Raw genomic sequence first — 17,498 nt, 5'->3', positions numbered from 1 at the left:
CCTCTTAGCATGATAAAGAAGATTCAAAGAGAGTGAGATGCCAGCTCCTTTCATTCAGTCAGTAGCTTCAAACATTTCTGGTATATGAATAACATGATGTTTTTCAATGGCAAAAATCAATGAATAATGTGAATGCACAAACAGTAATTTCTCCGCATTGCAAGGTGCAATTCTGAAATTTTTTGCTTTTTCCTGCTCCTCTTAGCATGATAAAGAAGATTCAAAGAGAGTGAGATGCCAGCTCCTTTCATTCAGTCAGTAGCTTCAAACATTTCTGGTATATGAATAACATGATGTTTTTCAATGGCAAAAATCAATGAATAATGTGAATGCACAAACAGTGATTCCTCCACATTGCAAGGTGCAATTCTTAAATTTTTTGCTTTTTCCTGCTCCTCTTAGCATGATAAAGAAGATTCAAAGAGAGTGAGATGCCAGCTCCTTTCATTCAGTCAGTAGCTTCAAACATTTCTGGTATATGAATAACATGATGTTTTTCAATGGCAAAAATCAATGAATAATGTGAATGCACAAACAGTAATTTCTCCGCATTGCAAGGTGCAATTCTGAAAATTTTTGCTTTTTGCTGCTCCTATTAGCATGATAAAGAAGATTCAAAGAGAGTGAGATGCCAGCTTCTTTCATTCAGTCAGTAGCTTCAAACATTTCTGGCCTTTTTTCAATGGCAAAAATCAATGAATAATGTGAATGTACAAACAGTAATTCCTCCGCATTGCAAGGTGCAATTCTGAAATTTTTTGCTTTTTCCTGCTCCTCTTAGCATGATAAAGAAGATTCAAAGAGAGTGAGATGCCAGCTCCTTTCATTCAGTCAGTAGCTTCAAACATTTCTGGTATATGAATAACATGATGGTTTTCAATGGCAAAAATCAATGAATAATGTGAATGCACAAAAAGTAATTTCTCCGCATTGCAAGGTGCAATTCTGAAATTTTTTGCTTTTTCCTGCTCCTCTTAGCATGATAAAGAAGATTCAAAGAGAGTGAGATGCCAGCTCCTTTCATTCAGTCAGTAGCTTCAAACATTTCTGGTATATGAATAACATGATGGTTTTCAATGGCAAAAATCAATGAATAATTTGAATGCACAAACAGTAAATTCTCCGCATTGCAAGGTGCAATTCTGAAATTTTTTGCTTCTTCCTGCTCCTCTTAGCATGATAAAGAAGATTCAAAGAGAGTGAGATGCCAGCTACTTTCATTCAGTCAGTAGCTTCAAACATTTCTGGTATATGAATAACATGATGTTTTTCAATGGCAAAAATCAATCAATAATGTGAGTGCACAAACAGTAATTTCTCCGCATTGCAAGGTGCAATTCTGAAATTTTTTGCTTTTTCCTGCTCCTCTTAGCATGATAAAGAAGATTCAAAGAGAGTGAGATGCCAGCTCCTTTCATTCAGTCAGTAGCTTCAAACATTTCTGGTATATGAATAACATGATGGTTTTCAATGGCAAAAATCAATGAATAATGTCAATATACAAACAGTAATTTCTCCGCATTGCAAGGTGCAATTCTGAAATTTTTTGCTTTTTCCTGCTCCTCTTAGCATGATAAAGAAAATTCAAAGAGAGTGAGATGCCAGCTCTTTTCATTCTGTCAGTAGCTTCAAACATTTCTGGATGTTTTTCAATGGCAAAAATCAATGAATAATGTGAATGCACAAACAGTAATTTCTCCGCATTGTAAGGTGCAATTCTGAAATTTTTTGCTTTTTCCTGCTCCTCTTAGCATGATAAAGAAGATTGAAAGAGAGTGAGCTGCCAGCTCCTTTCATTCAGTCAGTAGCTTCAAACATTTCTGGTATATGAATAACATGATGTTTTTCAATGGCAAAAATCAATGAATAATGTGAATGCACAAACAGTGATTTCTCCACATTGCAAGGTGCAATTCTTAAATTTTTTGCTTTTTCCTGCTCCTCTTAGCATGATAAAGAAGATTCAAAGAGAATGAGATGCCAGCTCCTTTCATTCAGTCAGTAGCTTCAAACATTTCTGGTATATGAATAACATGATGTTTTTCAATGGCAAAAATCAATGAATAATGTCAATGCACAAACAGTGATTTCTCCACATTGCAAGGTGCAATTCTTAAATTTTTTGCTTTTTCCTGCTCCTCTTAGCATGATAAAGAAGATTCAAAGAGAGTGAGATGCCAGCTCCTTTCATTCAGTCAGTAGCTTCAAAGATTTCTGGTATATGAATAACATGATGTTTTTCAATGGCAAAAATCAATGAATAATGTGAATGCACAAGCAGTAATTTCTCCGCATTGCAAGGTGCAATTCTGAAATTTTTTGCTTTTTGCTGCTCCTATTAGCATGATAAAGAAGATTCAAAGAGAGTGAGATGCCAGCTCCTTTCATTCAGTCAGTAGCTTCAAACATTTCTGGCCTTTTTTCAATGGCAAAAATCAATGAATAATGTGAATGCACAAACAGTAATTTCTCCGCATTGCAAGGTGCAATTCTGAAATTTTTTTCTTTTTCCTGCTCCTCCTAGCATGATAAAGAAGATTCAAAGAGAGTGAGATGCCAGCTCCTTTCATTCAGTCAGTAGCTTCAAACATTTCTGGTATATGAATAACATGATGTTTTTCAATGGCAAAAATCAATGAATAATGTGAATGCACAAACAGTAATTTCTCCGCATTGCAAGGTGCAATTCTGAAATTTTTTGCTTTTTCCTGCTCCTCTTAGCATGATAAAGAAGATTCAAAGAGAGTGAGATGCCAGCTCCTTTCATTCAGTCAGTAGCTTCAAACATTTCTGGTATATGAATAACATGATGTTTTTCAATGGCAAAAATCAATGAATAATGTGAATGCACAAACAGTAATTTCTCCGCATTGCAAGGTGCAATTCTGAAATTTTTTGCTTTATGCTGCTCCTATTAGCATGATAAAGAAGATTCAAAGAGAGTGAGATGCCAGCTCCTTTCATTCAGTCAGTAGCTTCAAACATTTCTGGCCTTTTTTCAATGGCAAAAATCAATGAATAATGTGAATGCACAAACAGTAATTTCTCCGCATTGCAAGGTACAATTCTGAAATTTTTAACTTTTTCCTGCTCCTCTTAGCATGATAAAGAAGATTCAAAGAGAGTGACATGCCAGCTCCTTTCATTCAGTCAGTAGCTTCAAACATTTCTGGTATATGAATAACATGATGGTTTTCAATGGCAAAAATCAATGAATAATGTGAATGCACAAACAGTAATTTCTCCGCATTGCAAGGTGCAATTCTGAAATTTTTTGCTTTTTCCTGCTCCTCTTAGCATGATAAAGAAGATTCAAAGAGAGTGAGATGCCAGCTCCTTTCATTCAGTCAGTAGCTTCAAACATTTCTGGTATATGAATAACATGATGTTTTTCAATGGCAAAAGTCAATGAATAATGTGAATGCACAAACAGTAATTTCTCCGCATTGCAAGGTGCAATTCTGAAATTTTTTGCTTTTTCCTGCTCCTCTTAGCATGATAAAGAATATTCAAAGAGAGTGAGATGCCAGCTCCTTTCATTCAGTCAGTAGCTTCAAACATTTCTGGTATATGAATAACATGATGTTTTTCAATGGCAAAAATCAATGAATAATGTGAGTGCACAAACAGTAATTTCTCCGCATTGCAAGGTGCAATTCTGAATTTTTTAGCTTTTTCCTGCTCCTCTTAGCATGATAAAGAAGATTCAAAGAGAGTGAGATGCCAGCTCCTTTCATTCAGTCAGTAGCTTCAAACATTTCTGGTATATGAATAACATGATGTTTTTCAATGGCAAAAATCAATGAATAATGTGAATGCACAAACAGTGATTTCTCCACATTGCAAGGTGCAATTCTTAAATTTTTTGCTTTTTCCTGCTCCTCTTAGCATGATAAAGAAGATTCAAAGAGAGTGAGATGCCAGTTCCTTTCATTCAGTCAGTAGCTTCAAACATTTCTGGTATATGAATAACATGATGTTTTTCAATGGCAAAAATCAAAGAATAATGTGAATGCACAAACAGTAATTTCTCCGCATTGCAAGGTGCAATTCTGAAATTTTTTGCTTTTTGCTGCTCCTATTAGCATGATAAAGAAGATTCAAAGAGAGTGAGATGCCAGCTCCTTTCATTCAGTCAGTAGCTTCAAACATTTCTGGCCTTTTTTCAATGGCAAAAATCAATGAATAATGTGAATGTACAAACAGTAATTTCTCCGCATTGCAAGGTGCAATTCTGAAATTTTTTGCTTTTTCCTGCTCCTCTTAGCATGATAAAGAAGATTCAAAGAGAGTGAGATGCCAGCTCCTTTCATTCAGTCAGTAGCTTCAAACATTTCTGGTATATGAATAACATGATGTTTTTCAATGGCAAAAATCAATGAATAATGTGAATGCACAAACAGTAATTTCTCCGCATTGCAAGGTGCAATTCTGAAATTTTTTGCTTTTTGCTGCTAATATTAGCATGATAAAGAAGATTCAAAGAGAGTGAGATTCCAGCTCCTTTCATTCAGTCAGTAGCTTCAAACATTTCTGGCCTTTTTTCAATGGCAAAGATCAATGAATAATGTGAATGCACAAACAGTAATTTCTCCGCATTGCAAGGTGCAATTCTGAAATTTTTTGCTTTTTCCTGCTCCTCTTAGCATGATAAAGAAGATTCAAAGAGAGTGAGATGCCAGCTCCTTTCATTCAGTCAGTAGCTTCAAACATTTCTGGTATATGAATAACATGATGGTTTTCGATGGCAAAAATCAATGAATAATTTGAATGCACAAACAGTAATTTCTCCGCATTGCAAGGTGCAATTCTGAAATTTTATGCTTTTTCCTGCTCCTCTTAGCATGATAAAGAAGATTCAAAGAGAGTGAGATGCCAGCTCCTTTCATTCAGTCAGTAGCTTCAAACATCTCTGGACGTTTTTCAATGGCAAAAATCAATGAATAATGTGAATGCACAAACAGTAATTTCTCCGCATTGCAAGGTACAATTCTGAAATTTTTAACTTTTTCCTGCTCCTCTTAGCATGATAAAGAAGATTCAAAGAGAGTGACATGCCAGCTCCTTTCATTCAGTCAGTAGCTTCAAACATTTCTGGTATATGAATAACATGATGGTTTTCAATGGCAAAAATCAATGAATAATGTGAATGCACAAACAGTAATTTCTCCGCATTGCAAGGTGCAATTCTGAAATTTTTTGCTTTTTCCTGCTCCTCTTAGCATGATAAAGAAGATTCAAAGAGAGTGAGATGCCAGCTCCTTTCATTCAGTCAGTAGCTTCAAACATTTCTGGTATATGAATAACATGATGTTTTTCAATGGCAAAAGTCAATGAATAATGTGAATGCACAAACAGTAATTTCTCCGCATTGCAAGGTGCAATTCTGAAATTTTTTGCTTTTTCCTGCTCCTCTTAGCATGATAAAGAATATTCAAAGAGAGTGAGATGCCAGCTCCTTTCATTCAGTCAGTAGCTTCAAACATTTCTGGTATATGAATAACATGATGTTTTTCAATGGCAAAAATCAATGAATAATGTGAGTGCACAAACAGTAATTTCTCCGCATTGCAAGGTGCAATTCTGAATTTTTTAGCTTTTTCCTGCTCCTCTTAGCATGATAAAGAAGATTCAAAGAGAGTGAGATGCCAGCTCCTTTCATTCAGTCAGTAGCTTCAAACATTTCTGGTATATGAATAACATGATGTTTTTCAATGGCAAAAATCAATGAATAATGTGAATGCACAAACAGTGATTTCTCCACATTGCAAGGTGCAATTCTTAAATTTTTTGCTTTTTCCTGCTCCTCTTAGCATGATAAAGAAGATTCAAAGAGAGTGAGATGCCAGTTCCTTTCATTCAGTCAGTAGCTTCAAACATTTCTGGTATATGAATAACATGATGTTTTTCAATGGCAAAAATCAAAGAATAATGTGAATGCACAAACAGTAATTTCTCCGCATTGCAAGGTGCAATTCTGAAATTTTTTGCTTTTTGCTGCTCCTATTAGCATGATAAAGAAGATTCAAAGAGAGTGAGATGCCAGCTCCTTTCATTCAGTCAGTAGCTTCAAACATTTCTGGCCTTTTTTCAATGGCAAAAATCAATGAATAATGTGAATGTACAAACAGTAATTTCTCCGCATTGCAAGGTGCAATTCTGAAATTTTTTGCTTTTTCCTGCTCCTCTTAGCATGATAAAGAAGATTCAAAGAGAGTGAGATGCCAGCTCCTTTCATTCAGTCAGTAGCTTCAAACATTTCTGGTATATGAATAACATGATGTTTTTCAATGGCAAAAATCAATGAATAATGTGAATGCACAAACAGTAATTTCTCCGCATTGCAAGGTGCAATTCTGAAATTTTTTGCTTTTTGCTGCTAATATTAGCATGATAAAGAAGATTCAAAGAGAGTGAGATTCCAGCTCCTTTCATTCAGTCAGTAGCTTCAAACATTTCTGGCCTTTTTTCAATGGCAAAGATCAATGAATAATGTGAATGCACAAACAGTAATTTCTCCGCATTGCAAGGTGCAATTCTGAAATTTTTTGCTTTTTCCTGCTCCTCTTAGCATGATAAAGAAGATTCAAAGAGAGTGAGATGCCAGCTCCTTTCATTCAGTCAGTAGCTTCAAACATTTCTGGTATATGAATAACATGATGGTTTTCGATGGCAAAAATCAATGAATAATTTGAATGCACAAACAGTAATTTCTCCGCATTGCAAGGTGCAATTCTGAAATTTTATGCTTTTTCCTGCTCCTCTTAGCATGATAAAGAAGATTCAAAGAGAGTGAGATGCCAGCTCCTTTCATTCAGTCAGTAGCTTCAAACATCTCTGGACGTTTTTCAATGGCAAAAATCAATGAATAATGTGAATGCACAAACAGTAATTTCTCCGCATTGCAAGGTACAATTCTGAAATTTTTAACTTTTTCCTGCTCCTCTTAGCATGATAAAGAAGATTCAAAGAGAGTGACATGCCAGCTCCTTTCATTCAGTCAGTAGCTTCAAACATTTCTGGTATATGAATAACATGATGGTTTTCAATGGCAAAAATCAATGAATAATGTGAATGCACAAACAGTAATTTCTCCGCATTGCAAGGTGCAATTCTGAAATTTTTTGCTTTTTCCTGCTCCTCTTAGCATGATAAAGAAGATTCAAAGAGAGTGAGATGCCAGCTCCTTTCATTCAGTCAGTAGCTTCAAACATTTCTGGTATATGAATAACATGATGTTTTTCAATGGCAAAAGTCAATGAATAATGTGAATGCACAAACAGTAATTTCTCCGCATTGCAAGGTGCAATTCTGAAATTTTTTGCTTTTTCCTGCTCCTCTTAGCATGATAAAGAATATTCAAAGAGAGTGAGATGCCAGATCCTTTCATTCAGTCAGTAGCTTCAAACATTTCTGGTATATGAATAACATGATGTTTTTCAATGGCAAAAATCAATGAATAATGTGAGTGCACAAACAGTAATTTCTCCGCATTGCAAGGTGCAATTCTGAATTTTTTAGCTTTTTCCTGCTCCTCTTAGCATGATAAAGAAGATTCAAAGAGAGTGAGATGCCAGCTCCTTTCATTCAGTCAGTAGCTTCAAACATTTCTGGTATATGAATAACATGATGTTTTTCAATGGCAAAAATCAATGAATAATGTGAATGCACAAACAGTGATTTCTCCACATTGCAAGGTGCAATTCTTAAATTTTTTGCTTTTTCCTGCTCCTCTTAGCATGATAAAGAAGATTCAAAGAGAGTGAGATGCCAGCTCCTTTCATTCAGTCAGTAGCTTCAAACATTTCTGGTATATGAATAACATGATGTTTTTCAATGGCAAAAATCAAAGAATAATGTGAATGCACAAACAGTAATTTCTCCGCATTGCAAGGTGCAATTCTGAAATTTTTTGCTTTTTGCTGCTCCTATTAGCATGATAAAGAAGATTCAAAGAGAGTGAGATGCCAGCTCCTTTCATTCAGTCAGTAGCTTCAAACATTTCTGGCCTTTTTTCAATGGCAAAAATCAATGAATAATGTGAATGTACAAACAGTAATTTCTCCGCATTGCAAGGTGCAATTCTGAAATTTTTTGCTTTTTCCTGCTCCTCTTAGCATGATAAAGAAGATTCAAAGAGAGTGAGATGCCAGCTCCTTTCATTCAGTCAGTAGCTTCAAACATTTCTGGTATATGAATAACATGATGTTTTTCAATGGCAAAAATCAATGAATAATGTGAATGCACAAACAGTAATTTCTCCGCATTGCAAGGTGCAATTCTGAAATTTTTTGCTTTTTGCTGCTAATATTAGCATGATAAAGAAGATTCAAAGAGAGTGAGATTCCAGCTCCTTTCATTCAGTCAGTAGCTTCAAACATTTCTGGCCTTTTTTCAATGGCAAAGATCAATGAATAATGTGAATGCACAAACAGTAATTTCTCCGCATTGCAAGGTGCAATTCTGAAATTTTTTGCTTTTTCCTGCTCCTCTTAGCATGATAAAGAAGATTCAAAGAGAGTGAGATGCCAGCTCCTTTCATTCAGTCAGTAGCTTCAAACATTTCTGGTATATGAATAACATGATGGTTTTCGATGGCAAAAATCAATGAATAATTTGAATGCACAAACAGTAATTTCTCCGCATTGCAAGGTGCAATTCTGAAATTTTATGCTTTTTCCTGCTCCTCTTAGCATGATAAAGAAGATTCAAAGAGAGTGAGATGCCAGCTCCTTTCATTCAGTCAGTAGCTTCAAACATCTCTGGACGTTTTTCAATGGCAAAAATCAATGAATAATGTGAATGCACTAACAGTAATTTCTCCGCATTGCAAGGTGCAATTCTGAAATTTTTTGCTTTTTCCTGCTCCTCTTAGCATGATAAAGAAGATTCAAAGAGAGTGAGATGCCAGCTCCTTTCATTCAGTCAGTAGCTTCAAACATTTCTGGTATATGAATAACATGATGTTTTTCAATGGCAAAAATCAATGAATAATGTGAATGCACAAACAGTGATTTCTCCACATTGCAAGGTGCAATTCTAAAATTTTTTGCTTTTTCCTGCTCCTCTTAGCATGATAAAGAAGATTCAAAGAGAGTGAGATGCCAGCTCCTTTCATTCAGTCAGTAGCTTCAAACATTTCTGGTATATGAATAACATGATGTTTTTCAATGGCAAAAATCAATGAATAATGTGAATGCACAAACAGTAATTTCTCCGCATTGCAAGGTGCAATTCTGAAATTTTTTGCTTTTTCCTGCTCCTCTTAGCATGATAAAGAAGATTCAAAGAGAGTGAGATGCCAGCTCCTTTCATTCAGTCAGTAGCTTCAAACATTTCTGGTATATGAATAACATGATGTTTTTCAATGGCAAAAATCAATGAATAATGTGAATGCACAAACAGTGATTCCTCCACATTGCAAGGTGCAATTCTTAAATTTTTTGCTTTTTCCTGCTCCTCTTAGCATGATAAAGAAGATTCAAAGAGAGTGAGATGCGAGCTCCTTTCATTCAGTCAGTAGCTTCAAACATTTCTGGTATATGAATAACATGATGTTTTTCAATGGCAAAAATCAATGAATAATGTTAATGCACAAACAGTAATTTCTCCGCATTGCAAGGTGCAATTCTGAAAATTTTTGCTTTTTGCTGCTCCTATTAGCATGATAAAGAAGATTCAAAGAGAGTGAGATGCCAGCTTCTTTCATTCAGTCAGTAGCTTCAAACATTTTTGGCCTTTTTTCAATGGCAAAAATCAATGAATAATGTGAATGTACAAACAGTAATTCCTCCGCATTGCAAGGTGCAATTCTGAAATTTTTTGCTTTTTCCTGCTCCTCTTAGCATGATAAAGAAGATTCAAAGAGAGTGAGATGCCAGCTCCTTTCATTCAGTCAGTAGCTTCAAACATTTCTGGTATATGAATAACATGATGGTTTTCAATGGCAAAAATCAATGAATAATGTGAATGCACAAAAAGTAATTTCTCCGCATTGCAAGGTGCAATTCTGAAATTTTTTGCTTTTTCCTGCTCCTCTTAGCATGATAAAGAAGATTCAAAGAGAGTGAGATGCCAGCTCCTTTCATTCAGTCAGTAGCTTCAAACATTTCTGGTATATGAATAACATGATGGTTTTCAATGGCAAAAATCAATGAATAATTTGAATGCACAAACAGTAAATTCTCCGCATTGCAAGGTGCAATTCTGAAATTTTTTGCTTCTTCCTGCTCCTCTTAGCATGATAAAGAAGATTCAAAGAGAGTGAGATGCCAGCTACTTTCATTCAGTCAGTAGCTTCAAACATTTCTGGTATATGAATAACATGATGTTTTTCAATGGCAAAAATCAATCAATAATGTGGGTGCACAAACAGTAATTTCTCCGCATTGCAAGGTGCAATTCTGAAATTTTTTGCTTTTTCCTGCTCCTCTTAGCATGATAAAGAAGATTCAAAGAGAGTGAGATGCCAGCTCCTTTCATTCAGTCAGTAGCTTCAAACATTTCTGGTATATGAATAACATGATGGTTTTCAATGGCAAAAATCAATGAATAATGTCAATATACAAACAGTAATTTCTCCGCATTGCAAGGTGCAATTCTGAAATTTTTTGCTTTTTCCTGCTCCTCTTAGCATGATAAAGAAAATTCAAAGAGAGTGAGATGCCAGCTCTTTTCATTCTGTCAGTAGCTTCAAACATTTCTGGATGTTTTTCAATGGCAAAAATCAATGAATAATGTGAATGCACAAACAGTAATTTCTCCGCATTGTAAGGTGCAATTCTGAAATTTTTTGCTTTTTCCTGCTCCTCTTAGCATGATAAAGAAGATTGAAAGAGAGTGAGCTGCCAGCTCCTTTCATTCAGTCAGTAGCTTCAAACATTTCTGGTATATGAATAACATGATGTTTTTCAATGGCAAAAATCAATGAATAATGTGAATGCACAAACAGTGATTTCTCCACATTGCAAGGTGCAATTCTTAAATTTTTTGCTTTTTCCTGCTCCTCTTAGCATGATAAAGAAGATTCAAAGAGAGTGAGATGCCAGCTCCTTTCATTCAGTCAGTAGCTTCAAACATTTCTGGTATATGAATAACATGATGTTTTTCAATGGCAAAAATCAATGAATAATGTGAATGCACAAACAGTGATTTCTCCACATTGCAAGGTGCAATTCTTAAATTTTTTGTTTTTTCCTGCTCCTCTTAGCATGATAAAGAAGATTCAAAGAGAGTGAGATGCCAGCTCCTTTCATTCAGTCAGTAGCTTCAAACATTTCTGGTATATGAATAACATGATGTTTTTCAATGGCAAAAATCAAAGAATAATGTGAATGCACAAACAGTAATTTCTCCGCATTGCAAGGTGCAATTCTGAAATTTTTTGCTTTTTGCTGCTCCTATTAGCATGATAAAGAAGATTCAAAGAGAGTGAGATGCCAGCTCCTTTCATTCAGTCAGTAGCTTCAAACATTTCTGGCCTTTTTTCAATGGCAAAAATCAATGAATAATGTGAATGTACAAACAGTAATTTCTCCGCATTGCAAGGTGCAATTCTGAAATTTTTTGCTTTTTCCTGCTCCTCTTAGCATGATAAAGAAGATTCAAAGAGAGTGAGATGCCAGCTCCTTTCATTCAGTCAGTAGCTTCAAACATTTCTGGTATATGAATAACATGATGTTTTTCAATGGCAAAAATCAATGAATAATGTCAATGCACAAACAGTAATTTCTCCGCATTGCATGGTGCAATTCTGAAATTTTTTGCTTTTTGCTGCTCCTATTAGCATGATAAAGAAGATTCAAAGAGAGTGAGATTCCAGCTCCTTTCATTCAGTCAGTAGCTTCAAACATTTCTGGCCTCTTTTCAATGGCAAAGATCAATGAATAATGTGAATGCACAAACAGTAATTTCTCCGCATTGCAAGGTGCAATTCTGAAATTTTTTGCTTTTTCCTGCTCCTCTTAGCATGATAAAGAAGATTCAAAGAGAGTGAGATGCCAGCTCCTTTCATTCAGTCAGTAGCTTCAAACATTTCTGGTATATGACTAACATGATGGTTTTCAATGGCAAAAATCAATGAATAATATGAATGCACAAACAGGAATTTCTCCGCATTGCAAGGTGCAATTCTGAAATTTTTTGCTTTTTCCTGCTCCTCTTAGCATGATAAAGAAGATTCAAAGAGAGTGAGATGCCAGCTCCTTTCATTCAGTCAGTAGCTTCAAACATTTCTGGTATATGAATAACATGATGTTTTTCAATGGCAAAAATCAATGAATAATGTGAGTGCACAAACAGTAATTTCTCCGCATTGCAAGGTGCAATTCTGAAATTTTTTGCTTTTTCCTGCTCCTCTTAGCATGATAAAGAAGATTCAAAGAGAGTGAGATGCCAGCTCCTTTCATTCAGTCAGTAGCTTCAAACATTTCTGGTATATGAATAACATGATGGTTTTCGATGGCAAAAATCAATGAATAATTTGAATGCACAAACAGTAATTTCTCCGCATTGCAAGGTGCAATTCTGAAATTTTATGCTTTTTCCTGCTCCTCTTAGCATGATAAAGAAGATTCAAAGAGAGTGAGATGCCAGCTCCTTTCATTCAGTCAGTAGCTTCAAACATTTCTGGACGTTTTTCAATGGCAAAAATCAATGAATAATGTGAATGCACTAACAGTAATTTCTCCGCATTGCAAGGTGCAATTCTGAAATTTTTTGCTTTTTCCTGCTCCTCTTAGCATGATAAAGAAGATTCAAAGAGAGTGAGATGCCAGCTCCTTTCATTCAGTCAGTAGCTTCAAACATTTCTGGTATATGAATAACATGATGTTTTTCAATGGCAAAAATCAATGAATAATGTGAATGCACAAACAGTGATTTCTCCACATTGCAAGGTGCAATTCTAAAATTTTTTGCTTTTTCCTGCTCCTCTTAGCATGATAAAGAAGATTCAAAGAGAGTGAGATGCCAGCTCCTTTCATTCAGTCAGTAGCTTCAAACATTTCTGGTATATGAATAACATGATGTTTTTCAATGGCAAAAATCAATGAATAATGTGAATGCACAAACAGTAATTTCTCCGCATTGCAAGGTGCAATTCTGAAATTTTTTGCTTTTTCCTGCTCCTCTTAGCATGATAAAGAAGATTCAAAGAGAGTGAGATGCCAGCTCCTTTCATTCAGTCAGTAGCTTCAAACATTTCTGGTATATGAATTACATGATGGTTTTCGATGGCAAAAATCAATGAATAATTTGAATGCACAAACAGTAATTTCTCCGCATTGCAAGGTGCAATTCTGAAATTTTATGCTTTTTCCTGCTCCTCTTAGCATGATAAAGAAGATTCAAAGAGAGTGAGATGCCAGCTCCTTTCATTCAGTCAGTAGCTTCAAACATTTCTGGTATATGAATAACATGATGTTTTTCAATGGCAAAAATCAATGAATAATGTGAATGCACAAACAGTAATTTCTCCGCATTGCAAGGTGCAATTCTGAAATTTTTTGCTTTTTCCTGCTCCTCTTAGCATGATAAAGAAGATTCAAAGAGAGTGAGATGCCAGCTCCTTTCATTCAGTCAGTAGCTTCAAACATTTCTGGTATATGAATTACATGATGGTTTTCGATGGCAAAAATCAATGAATAATTTGAATGCACAAACAGTAATTTCTCCGCATAGCAAGGTCCAATTCTGAAATTTTATGCTTTTTCCTGCTCCTCTTAGCATGATAAAGAAGATTCAAAGAGAGTGAGATGCCAGCTCCTTTCATTCAGTCAGTAGCTTCAAACATTTCTGGACGTTTTTCAATGGCAAAAATCAATGAATAATGTGAATGCACTAACAGTAATTTCTCCGCATTGCAAGGTGCAATTCTGAAATTTTTTGCTTTTTCCTGCTCCTCTTAGCATGATAAAGAAGATTCAAAGAGAGTGAGATGCCAGCTCCTTTCATTCAGTCAGTAGCTTCAAACATTTCTGGTATATGAATAACATGATGTTTTTCAATGGCAAAAATCAATGAATAATGTGAATGCACAAACAGTGATTTCTCCACATTGCAAGGTGCAATTCTAAAATTTTTTGCTTTTTCCTGCTCCTCTTAGCATGATAAAGAAGATTCAAAGAGAGTGAGATGCCAGCTCCTTTCATTCAGTCAGTAGCTTCAAACATTTCTGGTATATGAATAACATGATGTTTTTCAATGGCAAAAATCAATGAATAATGTGAATGCACAAACAGTAATTTCTCCGCATTGCAAGGTGCAATTCTGAAATTTTTTGCTCTTTCCTGCTCCTCTTAGCATGATAAAGAAGATTCAAAGAGAGTGAGATGCCAGCTCCTTTCATTCAGTCAGTAGCTTCAAACATTTCTGGTATATGAATTACATGATGGTTTTCGATGGCAAAAATCAATGAATAATTTGAATGCACAAACAGTAATTTCTCCGCATTGCAAGGTGCAATTCTGAAATTTTATGCTTTTTCCTGCTCCTCTTAGCATGATAAAGAAGATTCAAAGAGAGTGAGATGCCAGCTCCTTTCATTCAGTCAGTAGCTTCAAACATTTCTGGACGTTTTTCAATGGCAAAAATCAATGAATAATGTGAATGCACTAACAGTAATTTCTCCGCATTGCAGGGTGCAATTCTGAAATTTTTTGCTTTTTCCTGCTCCTCTTAGCATGATAAAGAAGATTCAAAGAGAGTGAGATGCCAGCTCCTTTCATTCAGTCAGTAGCTTCAAACATTTCTGGTATATGAATAACATGATGTTTTTCAATGGCAAAAATCAATGAATAATGTGAATGCACAAACAGTGATTTCTCCACATTGCAAGGTGCAATTCTAAAATTTTTTGCTTTTTCCTGCTCCTCTTAGCATGATAAAGAAGATTCAAAGAGAGTGAGATGCCAGCTCCTTTCATTCAGTCAGTAGCTTCAAACATTTCTGGTATATGAATAACATGATGTTTTTCAATGGCAAAAATCAATGAATAATGTGAATGCACAAACAGTAATTTCTCCACATTGCAAGGTGCAATTCTTAAATTTTTTGCTTTTTCCTGCTCCTCTTAGCATGATAAAGAAGATTCAAAGAGAGTGAGATGCCAGCTCCTTTCATTCAGTCAGTAGCTTCAAACATTTCTGGTATATGAATAACATGATGTTTTTCAATGGCAAAAATCAATGAATAATGTGAATGCACAAATAGTAATTTCTCCGCATTGCAAGGTGCAATTCTGAAATTTTTTGCTTTTTGCTGCTCCTATTAGCATGATAAAGAAGATTCAAAGAGAGTGAGATGCCAGCTTCTTTCATTCAGTCAGTAGCTTCAAACATTTCTGGCCTTTTTTCAATGGCAAAAATCAATGAATAATGTGAATGTACAAACAGTAATTTCTCCGCATTGCAAGGTGCAATTCTGAAATTTTTTGCTTTTTCCTGCTCCTCTTAGCATGATAAAGAAGATTCAAAGAGAGTGAGATGCCAGCTCCTTTCATTCAGTCAGTAGCTTCAAACATTTCTGATATATGAATAACATGATGGTTTTCAATGGCAAAAATCAATGAATAATGTCAATATACAAACAGTAATTTCTCCGCATTGCAAGGTGCAATTCTGAAATTTTTTGCTTTTTCCTGCTCCTCTTAGCATGATAAAGAAAATTCAAAGAGAGTGAGATGCCAGCTCTTTTCATTCTGTCAGTAGCTTCAAACATTTCTGGATGTTTTTCAATGGCAAAAATCAATGAATAATGTGAATGCACAAACAGTAATTTCTCCGCATTGTAAGGTGCAATTCTGAAATTTTTTGCTTTTTCCTGCTCCTCTTAGCATGATAAAGAAGATTGAAAGAGAGTGAGCTGCCAGCTCCTTTCATTCAGTCAGTAGCTTCAAACATTTCTGGTATATGAATAACATGATGTTTTTCAATGGCAAAAATCAATGAATAATGTGAATGCACAAACAGTGATTTCTCCACATTGCAAGGTGCAATTCTTAAATTTTTTGCTTTTTCCTGCTCCTCTTAGCATGATAAAGAAGATTCAAAGAGAGTGAGATGCCAGCTCCTTTCATTCAGTCAGTAGCTTCAAACATTTCTGGTATATGAATAACATGATGTTTTTCAATGGCAAAAATCAATGAATAATGTGAATGCACAAGCAGTAATTTCTCCGCATTGCAAGGTGCAATTCTGAAATTTTTGCTTTTTGCTGCTCCTATTAGCATGATAAAGAAGATTCAAAGAGAGTGAGATGCCAGCTCCTTTCATTCAGTCAGTAGCTTCAAACATTTCTGGCCTTTTTTCAATGGCAAAAATCAATGAATAATGTGAATGCACAAACAGTAATTTCTCCGCATTGCAAGGTGCAATTCTGAAATTTTTTTCTTTTTCCTGCTCCTCTTAGCATGATAAAGAAGATTCAAAGAGAGTGAGATGCCAGCTCCTTTCATTCAGTCAGTAGCTTCAAACATTTCTGGTATATGAATAACATGATGTTTTTCAATGGCAAAAATCAATGAATAATGTGAATGCACAAACAGTAATTTCTCCGCATTGCAAGGTGCAATTCTGAAATTTTTTGCTTTTTCCTGCTCCTCTTAGCATGATAAAGAAGATTCAAAGAGAGTGAGATGCCAGCTCCTTTCATTCAGTCAGTAGCTTCAAACATTTCTGGTATATGAATAACATGATGTTTTTCAATGGCAAAAATCAATGAATAATGTGAATGCACAAACAGTAATTTCTCCGCATTGCAAGGTGCAATTCTGAAATTTTTTGCTTTTTCCTGCTCCTCTTAGCATGATAAAGAAGATTCAAAGAGAGTGAGATGCCAGCTCCTTTCATTCAGTCAGTAGCTTCAAACATTTCTGGAATATGAATAACATGATGGTTTTCAATGGCAAAAATCAATGAATAATGTCAATATACAAACAGTAATTTCTCCGCATTGCAAGGTGCAATTCTGAAATTTTTTGCTTTTTCCTGCTCCTCTTAGCATGATAAAGAAAATTCAAAGAGAGTGAGATGCCAGCTCTTTTCATTCTGTCAGTAGCTTCAAACATTTCTGGACATTTTTCAATGGCAAAAATCAATGAATAATGTGAATGCACAAACAGTAATTTCTCCGCATTGCAAGGTGCAATTCTGAAATTTTTTGCTTTTTCCTGCTCCTCTTAGCATGATAAAGAAGATTCAAAGAGAGTGAGATGCCAGCTCCTTTCATTCAGTCAGCAGCTTCAACCATTTCTGGTATATGAATAACATGATGGTTTTCAATGGCAAAAATCAATGAATAATGTCAATATACAAACAGTAATTTCTCCGCATTGCAAGGTGCAATTCTGAAATTTTTTACTTTTTCCTGCTCCTCTTAGCATGATAAAGAAGATTCAAAGAGAGTGAGATGCCAGCTCCTTTCATTCAGTCAGTAGCTTCAAACATTTCTGGTATATGAATAACATGATGGTTTTCAATGGCAGAAATCAATGAATAATG

Source organism: Phyllobates terribilis, unplaced genomic scaffold (assembly GCF_046119375.1).
Source record: "Phyllobates terribilis strain yellow unplaced genomic scaffold, ASM4611937v1 Scaffold_57__1_contigs__length_8443340, whole genome shotgun sequence".
Lineage (NCBI taxonomy): Eukaryota > Metazoa > Chordata > Amphibia > Anura > Dendrobatidae > Phyllobates > Phyllobates terribilis.
Note: the sequence above shows the minus strand (reverse complement) of the source record.